The sequence below is a fragment of the Quercus lobata genome, chromosome 4, assembly GCF_001633185.2.
Source record: "Quercus lobata isolate SW786 chromosome 4, ValleyOak3.0 Primary Assembly, whole genome shotgun sequence".
NCBI lineage: Eukaryota > Viridiplantae > Streptophyta > Magnoliopsida > Fagales > Fagaceae > Quercus > Quercus lobata.
Window position 1 is genome coordinate 45,236,792 of NC_044907.1, and position 14,847 is coordinate 45,251,638.

The 14,847-nt window shown below is 37.2% G+C and overlaps 1 long non-coding RNA gene across 1 annotated transcript; it reads right to left on the reverse strand.

The window, feature by feature from the left end:
• Positions 1-2,944, reverse strand: LOC115983788. Its single transcript, XR_004090206.1, has 3 exons — positions 2,743-2,944; positions 1,428-1,513; positions 1-321 (listed from the first exon to the last, which is right to left on the reverse strand). It is a non-coding gene; the product is annotated as an uncharacterized LOC115983788 (long non-coding RNA).
• Between the last annotated feature and the right edge of the window lie 11,903 nt (positions 2,945-14,847).

Genomic DNA, 14,847 nt, shown 5'->3' on the forward strand with positions numbered 1-14,847 from the left:
TATAAGTCAGAGCTCTACGAGACATTTACAAACAATACAAATTATGAATCATGTCTCCAAATATACATGAAATCCCAAAGCTCCAAATGGATCAATGAAAAACCACAATTCTTCCTAGGATAGGCAACCTCAATGATAGAATTTAAGCCTACCCTGCCCAAGGCTAACCAACCTCTGATAGAAATAGCAGTGGCCTTGATAAATTTAGTAAGTTGAGTCACCAACCAATCATAGCATAACTCTCTCAATTAGCACAATGCTCCAATCATCACCAATTAAACCAACTCCATGTAGGAGGGTATAGCAAATTTATCTGAAAAACTGTTGGAGAGTGGGATGAGCTAAAGCCCAGTAAGTAGCATAATTAATGGGGGGTGAGAGAAATGCAAGTTCTATGATGATAAACAGTTTACAAAGCATGTTTTAATTTGGGAAAATTATAACTAAATACTAGAAGATCATTTCCATAATAGTATGACCAAAATGATTAAATAATGGAATACAGTTTCTCAAGTAAATACTTTGAAACTATATACCATAATCTGTGAGCACTAATAATATAGTTTCCAAAGCCATAAAATCTAACGTACGGTAATTTTATCACAAAGATACCACACTACCACTTAGACTGGTCAGTGGATCCACCCATCCACAATCGGCATGATATTGTCCTTTCTAGTATACAGACTCTTGGCCCCATGGACAACAACCTCACCCATACCCTCAAGGTTTTTCTCTCTCCCCATAGGCAGCATGTGGTCTCTTGGCCCCATGGGTAGCAGCCTCACCCACACACAATTAAGGAACCTCTTCCCCCTATGGGCAGCAGGGAAGAACGCGTCATTCAAAGTGAAAGGGCACTGACCTGGATTTGATTTTGTTGTCACAAAAACTACAGAAATCAAATCGGGTGATCATCGGGAAATCACACATGGCATGGTATTAAAACCATATAAAGCTCACAGGTTACATTACTTTGAAACACATAGTTTATATTTAGGTAGTTTCAGAAAAACCTTAAATAATTTAATTTCTATAAATTTTGTAAGGTTTTCAACTTCATTCTTTTCAAAAAGATTTTCTATCAATTTCCCAAATAACAAGACAAGATAAGCATCTTTAAATTTTTCAATATACTATAAAATCCATGAATTCCTTATCAAAGATTAAATAAAAAATGCTCATATTTTCCATGTCACAATTTATGCATTTCCCAAATGCAATACCAAATATGATGCATTTTCATATATATAATCACACACACACACACACACACACACACACACACACACATATAAAGGTTATGGCACAATAGTTTTTAGGAAAATATAGTTTCCATAGGTAGTTTCCAAAAGTGTGTCTAACCCAAAAACAACATTTATGTAACATGGCTATTTTTCAAAAATCCCATTAAAGAAGCTACTTACCTCAGCAATCCATTCCAAATCTACCTCAACCGGGCACCGCACTCAACCAATCAAGTTACTAGTTCCATCACCAAGTACCTTGGAACCTAGAAACACAAGTATCAAGCCTATTAATAACAAGGCCTACTACAAAATTACGCTATCAAATTTGTCTCCATAAATCAGAAAGGATTCCCTTAAAAATCAAACCTAAGGCTCTAAAGCCTAGCTTGACTAGCCCAAGACAAGTACCCCTACCCAAAAGGGAACCAAACAAGCATTCAAGAAACTCATAGGACAAAAACATGGCCAAAGCCTTTAATTTCCCTTCCACAACAATGTGCATGTTCCAACTTGATACAACATATGCCAATACCAAACCATGGTAAAATTAGCCAAAGTAAAACACTTATCAAAGAAAGCACATATGAACTTACAAGCTAAACCACACAACAAAAGCTTGGAGTAAATTCCTTAAAGTCTTAGCATCCTAATCACACTTTCAAATAGCTTCCAACAGGTCAGCCCTTTTTTTATAAAATTCTTTTGGTCCACTTAGTTTTATCCAAAAAACTTTAAATTAAATATGGAGAAGCCTTTATGTGTCTATTATGTACCACCAAAAATTCAGCTCAAAAAGATTTTTCAATAATTTATTAAAAATCATGTATTGCAGCTGACTCAAATCTGTCCCTGACAGCTTTAGAAAATTGTTATAGTTTTAAGACTAGCCCAAATTATTTGAGAATCACTTCCATTAAAACCACAAGATTTGAAGCATATTAAAAACAAGGAATCAAACCCAAAATCTCATATAAACAACTTATCAAACACTTGGTATGCAAAAAGCACATGCTCACATTTCACTTGCATAAATACGTAGTTATCACTTCACTCACACCCACATTTGCCAAAGTCATTTAAATGTAAAGAACACACTTCCAAAAATCAACTCACATCAACATATGCAACAACAAGACCCATAGTTGATCTAGCAAACCAACCCTCAAATACCTATTAGGAAACTAATCAACCAAAACCTTTTATCAAGGCAAAAACTCTTCAAATGATATGAAATTTTTGGATTTTAACAAAACCATTGCTACCCAAATCATCAAAGTTTCACATGCACACCTCCCCACAACTCCAAGACCTCCAAAAGCCATTGTCCAGGTCAAAATCGTGATTGGGTACACAATAGAGCCAAATGACTCAAAACCAAACCAAACTTTTCATTCGAAAAAGAATTTCTTACATAAACCCAATAAGCTTGCTCTAGCATAAATTCCATAGCTAGATTTTACCTAGTTTTGTTAGGAAAATAGGAATTTTTTACCTCATATTCCTTGCTTGGCCAAATGGGTCCCTCTCTTGCCAAAATCTTTTCTTCACAACCGGTGGTGATAGCTTGAAAAGAAACTCATGGCTGAAGTAGTTTAAGTGGAAGACCTTGGGGGAGAGAGAGAGGAATTCAAGTGAGAGAAAGGGAAAGGGATGGTAGTTCAAGAGAGAGGAATTCAAGTGAGAGAAAGGGAAAGGGATGGTAGTTCAAGAGAGAGAGAGAGGGAGACACGTGAATGTGAAAGTGAGAGGGGGGGGGGGGGTAGACTTAAGGGGATGAAGCCTATTTCCAAGCTTGTCCCTAAAATATCTTGCAAGTAAAATTACCAATCTACCCATCAAGCTTGTTCCAAATTACAATTAACAACCGGGGTGTTACAGTCTATCTTATTAAAAACTAGAAAAAAAATGATCATAAGTAGTATTAAATTTAGATTAGAATATTAATATGCGACTAATTACGTTTACTTTAAAAAATTATAATTTGACTAATTATTTATATTTTTATGATAAAAACTGTGTTTAATTTTAAATGTATCTATACATATGTATTAATGCATGTGTTACATGCTATTTTTTTTTTAATAATTTGACTAATTATTTATATTTTTATTATAAAAATTGAGTTTAATTTTAAATGCATCCATGCATTTAAATGCATTACATGCTAGTTCATATTAATAAATGTCATTTTTATCAAACTTAAATTCAAATTTAAATATAAAATTGTTGATAAACTCTTCATTTTGGATCATTTATTAAATGGGTTGAAATTAGTCATGTCTATGTTAACACAATACATGTTTATTAAATAGCTTAAAATGTGTCAAATTTGTGTCCGCTCAACACAACATGTATATAAGTGTGTTACGTACGTAATGTTGTGTCAGTCTGCTTAATAAACTAGTCATGTTAGGATTAAGACACGATTTTTAAGAACACCCTTTGCCTTAATACAATAGGAACATGACTCTCTACCATGAATTACCTCCCTCGTTCTGTGAAAGAAATGTAATTTGTATTAACAAGGCAATAAACATAGTTTTATCATGGTTTTTAAACCCGGACCGGACCGTAGGTCCGATCAGGTTAACTGTGAACCGTTCATGAAAATGGTTTTTTATATATGAGAATCAGGCATGTAAACAATATGAGAGAACCGCTTGAACTAAGTTCTAACTTGGAAAACTATTCAAACCGTAAGCCTGTTCAACCGTTAGTTTGTAAAGAAATTTGATTTTTGATCTAAAATTCTAGAATGGATTTGAAGTGAGAAAATGAGGAAAAAAAAAGGGGAAATTGCACTTTACCCACCTATGATTTGGCGGGTTCTAACAGTGCCCACTCATGGTTTAAAATTTATCACTTAACCCACCTAGGGTGGCCTCCGTTTGACCCCCGTTACCCACCTCTACCATTTCTGTTAGAAAATCCCCTTTACTTTATAAGCCAAAATTAGAACTCAAATAGAACCCTAAAAAGAAGAACAAGCTCTCTCCCTTTCTCTACCTTAGAATCCCTAAAAATCCCCAAACCCATAATCCCTTTCTCTTTTTACTTAGATTACCAAAGTGAAATTTGAACATTTGTAAGCAAGGAGAAGGTGTACTGAAGCTTGGGTTTTCCTCTATATCAAGTATGATATTACTTTGTAGGGTTTACCATTGTTGTGTTTGTTCTTTTTTAATGTGTAATGATTGATGAAGGTGATTCGGATTAAAGGTTTTTTGTTAAATAATTTCTTGCTTTTATAGTTGACATTGATGACTGTAGTCCCTAGTAATATTTTAGGTAGATGGATTTTTAAGTTGTTTGTGGTCCCATTGAGACAAATTGTTTGGTAGGTTGTGTTTCTTGTCTCCCCTGGCCCTACGTTAAATGGTATTTTATGTTGTATGAAATTATTTTGCTTTTGTCAATGATTGGTGCTCTCTGTTTATGTGTTGGTTATGTATTAAATTACTGTTATTTGTGCATGTGTTTTAACTCCTGCAAATGGTTGTTGAAATTCATTTTGATTTTAGCATTCACCATAATGGGAATTTTGAGTGGAACCCTGGTTTAGAGTATGTAGGTGGTAAGGTATCTGTAATGGGTAATGTTGATCCAGATCTACTAAGTCATTTTGAGATACAAGACATTTGTGTTGGTGCTCGGGGACCCATTAATAGTAGGATTTATTATTTAATACCTGGTGGTGATTTAGAGCAAGGGTTAAGGTTAATTACTTCAAATGATGATGTGACCTACATGTGTGAACTACATGCTAAATGGCCAACAAATGAAATCACACTTTATGTAGAACCTAAAACTGAACCAATTGCTATTGAAGAACCTGTTGTTGAACTAGATCAATCGATTGCAGTAGACCAACCATGGGAAATGAATGATGAAGATGATGATACTGATTGTGAGGAGGTGACTCTAGTAGTGGATGAACACAGTAGGGGCAATGACAATATTTTCTCTCTTAGATCATCTTTGGTTGACCAAAATGATGTTAGTGAAGAACCTGTTGAGGGTTTAAGGAATGGTAGTGTTGGTGGAGCTGTGGATGACAATGTTGGGGGTGGGCAACTTGTCGCTTGTGGAAAAGTGCATGTGGATGACAATGTTACACATGGACAGAATGTGGATAACAAAGCTACCCATGGACAAACTATTGGTAGTGAAGATGTTCATGTGGATGAACCTGATTGGCTAGATGAAGGGTATGAAGGACCAGATTATCCTGATGACATATTTGGTACTCTGAACAATGAGGTGCCCAATATGAAAGAGCATCAAAGAGATACTGAAAAGGTAAATAAGGGAGAGCATTTGAAGGAGCAATTTACAGATAATGGGAAGAAACCAGAAACTGCTACCAGTGATCAAGCTGTTGATAATGATGATTGGGTTGAAAAAGCTCTTGATGATGATGACACTAGGAGCATTAACAGTTCTGAGGATGAGGATGAAATGGTGAGATGTTCAGAGTTCAATGAGAAGATTGGCATGAGTAACCCTCAGTTATGCAAGGGTATGAAGTTTCCAAATGGGAAGGTGTTTAGGGCTGCTTTGAGGGAATATGCAATGCAAAAGCTTGTGGATATTAAGTTCAAACTTAATGAAAAGACCAAGGTTCCTGTCCACTACAAGTATGAATGTGGTTGGAGGGTATAAGCATCACAGATTTCAGGGGAGTTAACCTTCCAGATAAAGACCATGGTTCCAACTTGTACATATGGGAGGACATTCAAGCATAGTCAGGTCACTTTTACATATCTGGCTAGGAAGTACTTGGATGATTTCAACAAAAACCCTGATTGGGCATTTTCTAGTGTAAAGCATTGAGTTATGCAGGATGTGTCTATGGACTTGAGCATAAATCAAGTGTACTAAGCTAAGAGGAAAGCTAGAGAGTTCATACTAGGTGATGAGAGATTAAAGTATGGGAAGCTTAGGGACTATGCTGAGATGATAAGAGTAACTGATGTGAGGAGTAAGGTGATTTTGCAAACTAAGATTACTAAACCTAAAACACAACCCAAGCTAAAGAGGATATATGTGAGATACAATGCACAAAAAGTTGGATTCTTGGAGGGGTGTAAGCCACTTGTTGGATTAGATGGTTGCCATTTTAAAGGCAAGTTTGGTGGACATATATTATCAGCAATTGCAAGGGATGGAAGTGACAATATATTCCCTGTTGCATTAGGTGTAGTTGAGCAAGAAAACAAAGATTATTAGATGTGGTTTTTACAAACATTTACAAATGATATTGGGAGGCCAGATGAGCTGAATTTGTTGTTCATTTTAGATAGGCAGAAGGTAATACAATTCACATGCTTTTTGAGATTTCTGTTTGTTCTTAGTCATTACATTTCACTCTAAGGGCCATCTCTGATTGTTATGTGAACAATCTTAGTGAGCCATTTAATTCTATAATACTAGATGCTAGGGATAAGCCTATCATTGCCATGCTAAAATGGATTAGGGTTAGGTTGATGACTAGAATGTACAGTAAGAGGATTGGGATTGAAAAGTTCACTAGTGACATATGTCCAAACATAGTGCAGAAGCTTGAGTAGTTGAAAGTTGATTCTAAGTCATTTTCTACTATTCCTTCAGGTTGCTTTATGCTTCTTCATTTGATGTATGGAATGGTACTTCTTTATGCTTCTTCATTTGATGTAAACAGAATCTTGTGGGGTGCAAGTGCAATTTCCCCTTACATAAAGAAGAGCGGATTGCATACTCTATTCAAATTACAAGAATACATTACATAAAAAACACATTACAAGACAATATTACATAAACAAGAACACATTACATAATGAAGAACACATTACATAAAGAACACATTGCATACTCAATTCAAATAAACAACAACATTACATAGTGCCAAATACATGGAATACACTTGTTAAAAGTGGTAGTACCCAAAATTATACAATAACTACAACAACTTGCCTTCAAGGCAGACTAAAAGGCTTTGTTCCAAATTATCCCATCCTACCAGAAAACACAAAAAAAAAAAAAAAAAAAAAAAAAAAAGCAAAAAACCCCTATGACACAACAAGTGCAAATTTGTAGTTCTGTAACTTCTCTTTAGCTATTCTCTCTCTCACCCTAGCTTTTTCTTCCCTTTGCTTGGCTACTTTTTCCCTCTCAATAGCTATTTTTTCCGTATCACTAGCCTTCTTTTCCTTTTCCTGTGCAACTCTTGCTTGATTCTTGTACATACTGAATCTTGCAAGGACAATGGGTGCAACTTCAGACCCACGCTTACATGTTTTACCATCCAACCACCTAAAGTATTTACAAGTAGATTCATTATCCTACAAACAAAATCAAATTAGGGTTATTCATAAAGCCAACAAAAGCGGGAAAAAAAAAAAAATGTTGCTCACCACATCATAGTAGCAGCACCCATTAAACATTCTCCCAAAATTGTTCAAGGTCAAAGTAGTCTGTAGTTAACAACGGTCAGTAGAACATGAATAGTGACTAGAACTTGAGCAAAAACTTGAAGAAGACATGTTCAAATTTTACTTTGGCAATCAGAGTACAGACAAAAATGGGTTTGGGGATTTTTAGGGATCCTGATATAGAGGAAAACCCAAGCTTCAGTACACCTCCTCCTTGCTTGGAAATGTTCAAATTTCACTTTGGCAATCTAAGTAAAGAGAGAAAGGGATTATGGGTTTGGGGATTTTTAGGGATTCTAATATAGAGAGAGGGAGAGAGCTCATTCTTCCTTTTAGGGTTCTAATTTTGGCTTTTATAGTAAAAAGGACTTTCGAAAGGAAAGGGCAGAGATGAGTAATGGGGGTCTAACGAAAGCCACTCCAGGTGGGTTCAGTGATAACTTTTAAACTATGGGTGGGCACTGTTAAAATGGGCCAAACCACAGGTGGGTAAAGTGCAATTTTCCTAAAATAAAAAGAGAAAATGATAAAGAAGATCCAAAAATGAAGCAAAAACTATAAGAAGCATCGATGGTATTGTGAGATTTAAAAAAGTTGAAAAAAAAAAGAGATGAGATAAGTTGCAGACGTGAGCAGGAAGAAGGAGGAGGGAGTAAGAGTTGATTCTGGGTAACTGTGTAAAGGAAGTAAAGCGTCACAAGGAAAGTAATAATATCAAGAGATAAATTTGAAATCATGTGAGTAGGTGTGAGTCAAAATGTAATAATGAGATTAAAATTGAAAATGAACCATTTTCCCAGGTTTTGCAAAATAGTCAAACACCCCATTGTACTAGTACTCTAGTAGTACTACTTTATTATTTACTAAAAGTCCTGAGTTTTACTCTCTCTCTTCTTTTTTTTCCTTCTTCTTCTTCTTCTTCTTCTCTCTCTCTCTCTCTCTCTCTCTCTCTCTCTCTCTCTCTCTCTCTCTCTCTCTCTCTCTCTCTCTCATTTGGATTTTCTAAAAACATTGTAAGTAATTCATTAATTTATAGTATCATTTAGGTATAATAACAATAAGTAATAATATAGTTTTTTTCTCCCTGGTGGAGCTCTCTCTCTCGTTTAAAACGAGCTTCTCCCTCCCTTGGACGTGTTATAGGAGCATAGTCTTTTGTTTTGGTTCAAATTTATTGATAAGTATGGCAGATTGATAGAATGGAAAATATGAAATTGACAACTGATGAAGAAGAGATTATTCCTATATCGAATGAAGGGTGACTGGAAGCTATTGAGAGTTGCACTTTAAGTCTTATTGGGAAATTCCTCACGTGTAAGCCTTTCAATAAAAGGACAGTGAAGAACACATTGAGAAGAGCATGGAGGCTGGATGACAAGTTGCGGATCATGGAGGTTGGGCCAAATCTTTTTCAGTTCAAATTCCAATCGGAGTTTGATCTGGTTAGAATACTTAGAGGAGGTCCTTGGTTGTTTGACAATCAACTACTCATGCTCCAACGATGGAAGAAAGGAATGAATATGGATAATATAAAGATGGACATTGCTTCGCTTTGGGTCCAAGTATAGGGAGCCTCGTTTGATATGGTGTCTCCCTAAGTAGTGAAGGAAGTTGGGAGCAAACTAGGCTTGATTGAGGAGGTGGAAGGGCGACGAAGACAAGATGACTTTAACTTCTTTATGAGAGTCCGAGTTGCATTGCCAATAAATCAGATGCTCCAATGTGGTGGTTTTATTGCTGGTTCAGATGGAGTGCGTACATGGGTGAAATTCAAATATGAGAGACTTCCACTGTTTTGCCACTACTGTGGCATATTGGGACATGATTTGAGGCATTGTGCTGCCCACTTTGCATTGTTGAAAAATGGTGGTGAAGTGGAATACTAGTATAGGGACTTTCTAAGAGCGATAGGGAGTCGACCAAGATCTTCTCTGACTCAAAACACCGACACAGGCTTCAGTTTCAACGCTGATACAGGTGAATACCAGAAGTTGACAACAGACCGGGTGGAGCTACAAATGACGGTGGTGGTAGTGACGGAAGAACATAATGCATAAGTGATCCGAGTATTGTGGAAGACAATCTCGTGAGTTTAGGGATGAGGCTAAATTCTCAGCATGTTGATAATGCACGGATTAATGGTACTGCGTACGTAAAGGAAGTGGCTGCTATGTTCGTGGAAGTAAATCCCGTGAGTTTAGGGATGATGCCGAATGTTCAGCAAGTTGATAATGCAGAGAATTATTGTACCACGAACGTGAAGGGAGTGAATGCTAGTTCATTGGAAAAGGGTCTGGATTTTCAAGAGAATAATGATTTGAATGGAGATAATGTTATCATGAAAGCTGGATTCTTATCTGATAGAACTGATGGTGTGGTAGTGGATTCAAGTTTAAGTAGCACTAAGGGCAACGCATCTGAATATGAGATAGCAAGTGAACATCAGAGGCTGGATAAAATTGGGTCTCTTCCATTCCCATTAAAGCCCAAATCTACTTGGACTAGAATTAATCGAATGGATTTTGGGCTTAGTGGTTCTCTAAGGCCTTAATGATACCAACTCTTGGGAAAAGGAACTTCACGCATGAGTCAGATCAGGTTGAGTAGGATGATGATGATACTAGAGAACTCACTAAACGTGGGAAGGTGGACAATGAGGGAGCAAACAATTATGGTGTATTGGCGGAGGTGGAGAACCACCCTTGCTGGGAGCAATGAGGCTTCTAAGCTGGAATTGCCAAGGGTTTAGGAACTCTTGGACAGGTCATAGCCTTCGTAAATTAGTGGGAGAACAAGCTCCCACGATATGTTTCCCGATGGAAATGCGATTGGATAAAGACGGATTTGATAAGCTGTATAATAATTTGCTCTTTCAGAACAAGATTATTGTCAAACATCTAGACTTGGGGGGTGGGCTAGCATTACTATGGAAGAGTGATTTAATAATGGAGATCATCAACTTCACTGCAAATCATGATTTGGCAAAGGTAACAAAGGAGTATGGCTTCATATGGTATTTAACACGTTTTTATGGATGGCCGGATGCACAACAAAAGGAAAAATCTTGGAAGTTATTAACTCATTTGAGAAATTTTGTGGATGGACCCTGGTTATGTGTTGGGGACTTCAATGCTATCCTTAATGCCTTAGAGATGCAAAGTAAAAGGCCGCCATAGACAGCCCAAATTGATGCATTTAGGGTTGCTTTAGAATTATGCTAGCTTGAGGACCTAGGATATAGGGGTTATCCTTTTACTTTGAGTACTAAGAGACTTGGTGATGCACACACAAAGGTGAGGCTTAACCAAGTTGTAGCAACCAAGGAGTGGATAGAGAAGTTTCAGATGAGCACAATCACACACCTTTCTCCACATGCTTCAGACCATTTACCTATTATTCTTCAGATTCAAAGCTTTCACCAACAACAAAAGAAAAGAGATAGTTGGTTCAAATTTGAGGAGTCATGACTTCTTTGGGATGATTGTGAGACAGTAGTGAAGGATGCATGGAACAAGGTAGGTGATTGTGTAACTAGGTTAGCTTCAATCAAGGAGAAAATAGGGGTATGTGGGGCGGAGCTAAAGGCATGGGGTGCAGCCAAGACTGATCTAGATGCTGCATCCATCAAGCAACTTCAAAACCGGTTTGATAATTTGAACAGATCTGAAACTACTGACAATGGTAAGGCCAAGTACTTGGAGGTCCGCAAAAGATTGGATGATCTCTTATTGAAGCAGGAAATTTATTGGGCATAAAGGTTGAGAATTCCTTGGCTGAAATATGGGGATAAGTACACAAAGTTTTTTCATTCTAAAGCAAGGCAAAAGAGACGAAGAAATACATTAAGAGTATTAAAAATGCACAAGGGCAATGGGTGGAAGAAGTGGAGGATGTTGCTATGGTAGCTACAGATTACTTTGATAATCTGTTTTGTGTAGGTTCATATAACCAAATGGAGGAGTGCCTGAATGCAATCCCTAGCAAGGTGACACCTGATACGCAGGAGATGTTGTCCAGTGATTTTAGTGCGGAAGAGATCAAGGTGGCATTTTTTCAAATATGACCGACCTGATGGTCTGAATGCTCTCTTTTACCAAAAATTCTGGCATATTATAGGTGACATTGTAGTCTCTGCTGTGTTAGATTTCTTAAATGTTGGTAACATGATGCTTGATATAAATCATACTAATATTGTTCTTATCCTTAAAGTGAAGATTTTGAAGAAAAGGCCTAATTTTAGGCCAATCAGTTTATGTAATGTTATTTATAAAATTATTTCAAAGGTCCTGGCAAATAGACTGAAATAAGTACTTCCTAATATCATCTCACCCACTCAGAGTACATTTGTACTGAGTCATCTCATTACAGATAATGTACTGGTGGCATATGAGACATTGCATACTTTGCACTCCAAGAAGAGGGGTAAAAAAGGAGCTCTGGCTCTGAAGCTAGATATCAGCAAGGCCTATGACCAGGTTGAATGGCTCTTCCTAGAAGGAATTATGCAGAAAATGGGTTTCCTGGATAGGTGGATAGAAAGAGTGATGAGTTGTGTTACCACACCTACCTTTTCAGTTCTAGTCAATGGCAAACCATATGGTAATATTCTTCCCTCTTGGGGGTTCCATCAAGGAGATCCCCTTTCACTGTATTTATTTCTGTTGTGTGCAGAGGGCTTCATTTCCCTATTGGCAAAGGCAGAACTAGAAGGCAGAATCAATGGAGTTTCCATTTGTAGAAGAGCACCCAAGATTTCTAATCTCCTATTTGCAGATGATTCTTTGCATTTTTGCCATGCAACTCAGAATGAAGTGGTGACCATTGCTAAAATCCTTCAAACTTATGCAAATGCATCAGGTCAAAGCATAAACTTGGAGAAATCTTTTGTGTACTTTAGTAGCAATACTTCAGGTAGGCAGAAGATGGAAATAATGAGGATGTTAGAGTCAAAGAGGTGCTTCGTTTTGAAACCTATTTGGGGTTGCCAACATTAGTTGTGAGGGCTAAATACCATACTTTCTCTTATCTGAAGGATAGGGTATGGAAAAAATTACAAGGCTGGAAGGGCATGTTACTATCTAAGGCTCGCAAAGAAGTAATCATTAAGGCAGTGGCTCAATCCATCCCCACCTACACAATGAGTGTGTTTCAACTCCCTTTGAAGTTATGTAATGAATTGAATGCTTTGTGTGTCAAATTCTGGTGGGGACAGGTAGGGAATGAAAGGAAAATACATTGGAAAAGTTGGGACAAGCTATCAAGCTCAAAGGATGGTGGAATGGACTTTCGTGATCTAAGAGCATTCAATCTAGCTATGTTAGCTAAGCAGGGGTGGCAAATGATACAAGAAACTGACTCTTTGGTGTATCAGTGCTTTAAAGCAAGATATTTCCCAAGATCTTCCTTTCTTGATGTTGTTGAGTCTCAAAATTGTCCTTGGTTTGGAGGAGCATAATGGCTGCATTACATGTCTTGAAATCGGGCGATTGTTGGAGAGTAGGGAATGGGTTTTCAATTAAAGTTTTGAGGGATAGATGGATTCCCAATCATCCAACAAACTCTATCATCCATTCGGCCAATGATGGGATGGAAGATCTGTTGGTCTCGGATCTTATAGATCAAGATTTGCATTGGTGGAGGAGTGATTATATTATAAATTTGTTTCAAAGGGAGGATGCTGAAGCGATTTGTAAAATTCCATTAAGCAGGAGGTATGTGGTTGATTCCATTGTTTGGGTTCACAACAAGAGTGGTAGATTCACAGTCAAATCAGCATACAAGGTTGCCGAGGAAATTTTGAGGGAAACAAATTGAGCTGAATGCTCAAGTGGTTCTACAGGGAAAGAGGTGTGGACTGCCTTATGGAAGCTTCATATCCCAAACAAGATCAAGGTGTTTGGATGGAGAGCATGCCATGATATTTTGCCAACATGGATGAACCTAAAAAAGCGGAGGATTATCACTAAAGATGTTTTTCCAATCTGTACAAGGTGCCCAGAATCGGCTTTGCATGCATTATGGGACTGTGTTGCTGCCCAGGATGTTTAGGCTGGTAGTATAAAGATTCTGCAGAAAAGTCCTCACACTCAGACTGATATACTTCAGTTAATGGAGTATTTAATGAATTAGCTAGCATTGGAGGGAATTGGTATTGGTTCAGGCTTGGCTGATATGGAACTAGCGGAATAGAGTGGTTCATGGTGGAAAAATTCATGACCCAACATCTTTAAATAGGAGAGCAATAGACTACCTAGAGGAGTTTCGAAATGCACAAAGGCATTTGACAGCAGAACCGGTCTTGCAGCCTAGCAATGAAGCTTGGAAGCCTCCTCCACAGTTGATGTATAAGCTGAATTTTGACGCTACTCTCTTTATGGACTTGAATAGGACTGGTTTTGGTACAGTAATTCGGAATGATAGAGGGGAAGTAATGGCTGCCATGTCTACCAAAGGTACTGTAGTAAACAACAGTGAAGAGGCCGAGATGTTAGCTTGTAGAAAATCAATTGACTTCGTGATGGATGCTGGATTTTCGGAACTTGTAATTGAAGGAGGCAATGCTAATGTCGTACGTGCCATCTCATCTCTAGAGGAAAACCAGTCATTGCTTAGGAATATTGTCGAGGATATTCAACAGTTGCTATCTACTTTGCGTTGGGGGACATTTGCAGCACGAGGAGGGGAGGAAACAAGGTTGCACATGTTCTTGCACAACATGGTAGAAATATACTAGATGATATGTATTGGATAGTGGATTTACCTCCATTAGCTATGGAAGTTTTGTATCAGGATGCTATTAATGAATGAATGAATGAAGTTTTTGCTTTAAAAAAAAAAAGTAATAATCTTTTATTTGAAAGTTTGTTTCAATTTTTAAAGATATCTTAGTTAAATTTGCTTATATTTACAAATTTGATACATTTATATTTATTTTATTTTATTATTACATTAATTATGATGTCATCACAGTTCGATCTCGGTTGAACCTTTAAAACCTTGAACCCTTTAACGGTTCTTTCAATGGTCCGGGTTTAAAAACCATGAGTTTTATTACTTGACTGGACGAGCAATGAAACTTACAAAATTAGGAACGATATTTGGATTAAGTGAAACAAGGCAAATTCATGTAGCAACAAGGAAATGCATCACAACAAAAAGTCACGATAATTTATCAATACCCCTAATTT